This window comes from Benincasa hispida, chromosome 10, assembly GCF_027475165.1.
Source record: "Benincasa hispida cultivar pf3 chromosome 10, pf3_genome.v1.1, whole genome shotgun sequence".
NCBI classification, from domain to species: Eukaryota; Viridiplantae; Streptophyta; class Magnoliopsida; order Cucurbitales; family Cucurbitaceae; genus Benincasa; species Benincasa hispida.
Genome location: NC_143487.1, coordinates 47,714,904 through 47,721,186, shown reverse-complemented (window position 1 = coordinate 47,721,186; position 6,283 = coordinate 47,714,904). Strand labels below are relative to the sequence as shown.

The window sequence follows — 6,283 nt, the reverse complement described above, 5'->3', positions numbered from 1 at the left end:
TCTATTTATATCATAGGAGAAGGAAGTTGTTAGTGCATCAACCACACATGAGGAAGGGAAGAAGGTGGAGGAGATGATTCCACAATTGTAAGACCAATCTATATGTGCTATGTATTCCAAAAATCACAAGACTAAAAGTATATCCTCCACCACACATTTCTTTGAAGTATATAATCTATAATGGCTGAACAAAACATTTACACAAAAAAAGTTTTGGGCATTCCCATGTAGCCACATACACAATTTATAGGAAGTCCATCAGATATAGCGACCTATAATATTCAGCCCATTCTACGCGTACTTCATCCAATTCAAGTTGCGAGTACGAGCTCCTCGTATCAATCTATAAAACATAGAAAGTGAGATATACATATTTATTTACTATTTACACTATCTATAATGTTACAATATATATAAATAGTTTAAAGACATACCGCATCTGTAATAATATTGTTCTCTTTAGTCATGATTTCTCGCATATCTCATAACGTAATACCCATATTCGACAGTTCCCACTTGTAAAGGATACTACAATATAAAACCAATAATTAATACACATATCATACAGTTGCATTAAATAAACATCATTCTATTAATTTTTTCAATGCTTTTATACTTACCTTTACTGTTTTCCAGAATGTGGTTTTTCGAGTCCTTTGCAAATTTTTTTTAGACTGAAAAATGGTCATTGCCCTACATTCGTCAAAGAGTATAGTTTAATATTCAGAATGAAATAAATTTTACACCGAAAAAAAATTCAAGCAAAGTTAGCTTACATATTTGTTATGTACTTGATATCTTCTCGTGAACTTGTGCTCAATGAGTCAAGATAGTACTGAAGGAAATCGAACTTGAGATTTCCATGAGTAGCATAATATAGATAATTCCAAATTACAATCATGAATGAACATTACAAATTACAATCGAAATAGAAACATGCAGTTATTCAATCAATATAGAAATTATAACATGATAACTACAAATGAACAAGGCGAAAGCTACAAATATTTGTAGACTCGTCTCCACGCTCCATGCTCACGAATGCTCGAACACAGAAACCTCGAACGCTCGAACGACACGACCGTAACACTGCACAACACTTCGCGCTTGAACTCAGCGATCGCCTCGGTCACGAACACTCCAGCAACACGAACGACCTCTACAGAACCTCGACGGTGTCGAGTTGAGTATGACACCACTAAGAAGGTTACTTTGGTATTCTCGGTGTGAGAATCCAGAGGGTGGGTTCTGTTCGGACTTGGAATGAGGTAAACGAAGGAGGAATGAACAATCGTATACACGATTGGGCAAGTGGGAGAAGATTTAAATAGATTGCCAAGCAACATATTTGTGAAACTATTTCTCATATTAAGTAAAGCATGTTTTCCATGGAATTGACATGATTTAGATATGTTATTTTGTCCAAATACTATCAGTATGCTTAAGTAACTCCATTTTTATGATGAACCAGTATGATGGATGAACTAGTATGATTATTTAAGCACTAAGCCTTAGTGTTCAACTAAATGTTTATGACAGATACTGAAGGACAATGAGAAGGTATCATTTCAACTAAATGTTTATGACTAGTTATATGATGGATACTGAAGGACAATGATAAGGTATCCTTTCAACTAAATGTTTATGACTAGTTATATGACGGATACTGAAGAACAATGAGAAGGTATCCTTTCAACTAAATGTTTATGACTAGTTATATGACGGATACTGAAGGACAATGGGAAGGTATCCTAAGGATACTGAAGGACAATGAGAAGGTATCCTAGTCAAGTACCTAAGGTATTTCAATACTCAGTTATAACCATGTGCACGTAGGTAATACGACGTCGAGGGATTGAGCAAAAGGGTTCTCCCTGACCAAGGTTGACATTGAGGGTTAGATCTAATAGTTCACTCTCAACTAAGGATAAAGGCAGTCAAATCTTCTCCTAGGCTAGAAGGATAGTTTGGAATTGCTAATACTTATGAATGTTTATCAACGCATAATGTTACTAATGTATGAGTCTTTCAAGTATGTTTTCCATATCTAACGCATGTTAATAGTTTTTACAAGCTAGTTCAACATGATTTAAGTCAACTTATTTTACAAAGTATAAAGCATGCGTTAGGGTTAAAGCTAAGGTTGAATGAAGCTTGATGTACTATGTTTTAAATATCTAAGATTGTCAAAGTACATGCGTTGGTATTCCTAAACATAATAAAAAATGGATACTAAAGGTAAGGAAGGTATCCTAAAGAGTTTTCTATGCTATATTCGAGAACTTGATAGCTTAAGTGAGCCAGATACTGAAGGTAAGGAAGGTATTTGAATAAATGTACCTAAGGTGTTGACGGTACATAGAAAACTCCATGTGCCATAGGTAGTTCCGAATGAGAGGCCGAAGTTTGGGTCCCCTAGGCTATATACCAGCAAAGGGAGGCCGAAGTATGAGTCTCTTGGCCGGTAACAAACGTTGGGAGCTAGAGCGATGTATGCTCGTTTTCAACTAAGCAATATTGATGTTTAATGGTGGTTTAAAGGTTTTATGTACATGTTTGCTTGGTATACTTTAGTTTCAGTATTATGGTTTCAAGCTTCCGATTTTGAGCATGAGATTTATATTTTTATTAAGTCACTCACTGGGCTTCTAGCTCACGTTTTCAAATGTTTTCTTTCAGGCAGCGATCAGTTCCCAAAAGACTATTCTACTGCTGCTCTGCCACTCAAAAAAACAGGTTGAAGGAAACGTAATTAAAGACCTATGTTAATTAGTACACATGTGTCTGTCTAGTGAATAAAATACTAGATGGGGCTCACTAAGTTGTAATATTCATATATGAACAATGTTGCGAAACCCTGTAATGTAAATGTGTTAAGTTCTGAGTTAATATGTTGGTATATTAATGATATGTATGTATTCAGGGTTTGAGTAAAGGTTAACAGGATAGTTAGGCGGTAAGTGCCAGCAAAAGGGTTGGTAACCACTGCAGTCACCATTCTATCCAAGTTTAGAGGGTAATCTGGGGTGGGATGTGACAGTTAAGCACTCAACTAAAGACCGATAGTTGAACTCTCCTTACCATAAATATATTATGTGTCCATCTTAACCAATCAGCAGTGCGACAACCCTTCACAGATCGCTCATAAGTACAGTTGGGCCAATAACTGTTATGCCTCTATAGTTACATCCGTCTACTTATGTTACGACCCGACTCCCTAAGACTCGAGCTAGGTCGTTACTATACACATGCATGCGCATAGAATTTAAAATGATACATTTTCACAACGAAATAAATGCTAAATAAATAAAGTCAAATAAAATATTTTCATTAAAATTAAATAAAAGTCAAATAATAGGGTGCCCATAAATCATAATTAGAAATTTAATGAGTTTAGAAAACTGTAAAAGTTTGGAAACGAATACTAATCGGTAAATTTCAAACATGAAGATTGAAAGTAGAAAAACATGAAAGAAATCTAAACATCATGAGCGGAAGCATAAAACTGGTCCCAGTGGCTCGATCACGGATTCCGCTTTTCATTCGCCAGTGCATCCCTACTCTTACCTGAAACATAAACATGAAAAATGGTGAGTATAAAAATACTCAGTAAGTAACCCCACTACCGGGGTCAGGCTAGGCATCTATGTCCTCTAGATGCCTACCTCTAATGGAACATATAAATTGCTCTAGTCCTCATGGGACACATACATACACGAAAAACTTATTTCTATCCTACTGTAGTTAAGTATGCCTACTACCTCTAATAAGTCCCATAGGACCTACAACCTCTGATGAATCCCGAGGGCACAATCTCTGGTGAATCCCGAAGGAAACACAATCTCTTACTTACGCATGGGTATGCGTACACATCTTTCGTATACATATAACCCACTTAATGTGTACCTCTTTCGTACACATGGTTACGTATACACCTCTTTCGTATACACATAACCCACTGAATGTGTACCTCTTTCGTACACCTGGTTAAGTATATACCTATTTCGTATACACCTAACCCACTAAGTATGTACTTCTTTCGTACCTAGTTATGTGTACACCTCTTTTGTATACACATAACCCACTGAGTGTGTACCTCTTTCGTATACCCCAGATCCTCTCTATAAATGTAGGGATGCATACCTCTTTCGTATACACATAACCCACTGAGTGTGCACCTCTTACGTACACCCCAGTACCCTCTAGGTATGTATCATTTTCATACACACCAGCCCTAGTACATCTCTTTCATGTTCTAGCGCCTTTGGATGTGCATCACTTTCATGCAGTCATGTAGTCTGGAAAGGAAAAGAGATTGCATCTAACTTCATATTACATATAACATTCGTATAATCATGAGTCCTCTAAAATCTCCTCATCAAAGTCATGTTAATCAACCTTAACGTACGTGTTTTAATCTAGTTTTAATGGATCAACTCTAGTAGATCAATTTCATGCACTAACTCATGTAAACAATCAAACATTTGAAATTTCATAATACATCATATAGCTTACACACTTTCATAATAAATCACATAAATATGTACATCAACAAATGCTCTAACTTTCACCGAACTTTAAGACATTCCAGTAGTAGTGTCGCTTAACTCATAATTTAGGGTCATGCTTAATCGTACTTTTGATATGTCTCATAAAATTCTAAATCATGCTCATATATTAAAATGTTTCAGACAGAATATCACATGCTCATATATCTTTTCAAAACAGTCCATTAAATTTCAGAACAGTCAAAATTATCCTTGTAACTAGTCTTACAATCCTCAAAATAAATCATAAATTTATCGTCCGACACAAAGGTGGTTCCAGTAATAAGATTACTTACCTCAAAGTAAATTCAAATTAGTTCAAGTAAGCTTATCCCCTCCTTGCCAAGCAAAGCCTTGAAGCAACACATATAACAAATCCAATATTTAAATTAATCCCTTTAAGTCCTTTCCAATTAACCAATTTATCCGATGTCTCAAGTTTTATCTTTACTGAAATTGTGGCTAGGTCCAAGGTTAATTTTCAAAACTCACAAAGGCTTACCAAACTTAACAAATTTTTTGCCCAAATTAGTCTTAAACTTCAAACTTGGTGGGCCACCTCAAAATCCTCTCAAATCTTGAAATCTCATTATGGGTTAATCAAACCATACCAAAATCTTAGTTAAAAATAGATCTCCGAAGTTCAAAAAACACTTACCCAACCAGTCTCAACACTTAAAAAACGACAAAATGGTGGTGAACGAAAGAGAGAGGTCAAGCGGCGCGTGGTCTCCAGTGGCAGTGCGACGAGCAGTGGCCGGAAGAAGCCTGCGTGGCTGGGCGGCTAGGCACTGAATCTGATGCTGCACCACAGATCTGACGGCTGGAAGATGATCGGCGACTATGCGGACAGAGGAAAGGCGTGGATCCGGTCTTGATGACAGCGTTGCTCGACTGGGTTTACTCGCATGGGAAGACCGACACGACCTCAATCAGAGGTGGAAGACGAGCAAGCAATGACAGCAGATACAGGGATGAACGGACGGCGCGAGCCTCTGCTGCACGAATCGAACAGCTGACGCGAGTGGACGGACGACGGGTTGGCGGCACGAAGAGGCGAGTGACTGGCGCTGGGCTACGCGCTCGACCTCAGATTTGAGCAGATCCAGACGGCAGCGGTCAGGGGTGCTTGGAGTCGACGAACATGCAGGGCGAGCGGCGGCGAGGGTTTTTTTTTTTTTTTTTTTTTTTTTTTTGGTGGTGTGCACGAGCTGAAGAAGAGGGAGAGATAAAATAATAATTAAATAAAAAATAACCAAAAAGAATAAGAATAAAATGCAAAGAAGATTTTATTTTATTTTATCTTTATTTCATTCTTTCCTTCCAAAACATAAATATATATAAATGAACATATATTTCTAAAACCCTTTTTTTTTTCAATTTAAAATAATTTCTCGACATTAACTTAAAGTTAAATTAATGTGACATAAATCCAAATCTTTCCTTTAAACAAATGAATTTCGAAATTAACAAAATTGTCCTCAAATTTTACGAAATTATAGACTTTGAATTATGAAAAACTTGGGATGTTACCCCTTAAGTACCACTGATTTCTCTAACGAACATAGAGTCTTCTCTTCCAAAGAGAAGTTGTGGCCACTATGTTCAAGCCTCAGAATCAGCTCTTAAGGGAGTAACCTCTCTGCTTATCCCTGCAAAGAAGTGAATTTCATCTTGTGGATTGAGTTACCAGCTTCTAGATCAGACAAGTCCCGAAAAAGGTAGGCATGTTGAGT

General features: G+C 36.9%; 1 long non-coding RNA gene across 2 annotated transcripts; it reads right to left on the bottom strand.

Moving 5' to 3' along the window:
• Window positions 1-434: 434 nt before the first annotated feature.
• On the bottom strand, window positions 435-5,860 carry LOC150033413 (uncharacterized). Of its 2 annotated transcripts, XR_016523783.1 has the most exons (4): window positions 5,206-5,860; window positions 777-3,567; window positions 621-693; window positions 435-528 (listed from the first exon to the last, which is right to left on the bottom strand). It is a non-coding gene; the product is annotated as an uncharacterized LOC150033413 (long non-coding RNA). The 2 variants fall into 2 exon arrangements; XR_016523782.1 differs by having other exon boundaries at window positions 777-5,853.
• Window positions 5,861-6,283: the final 423 nt, after the last annotated feature.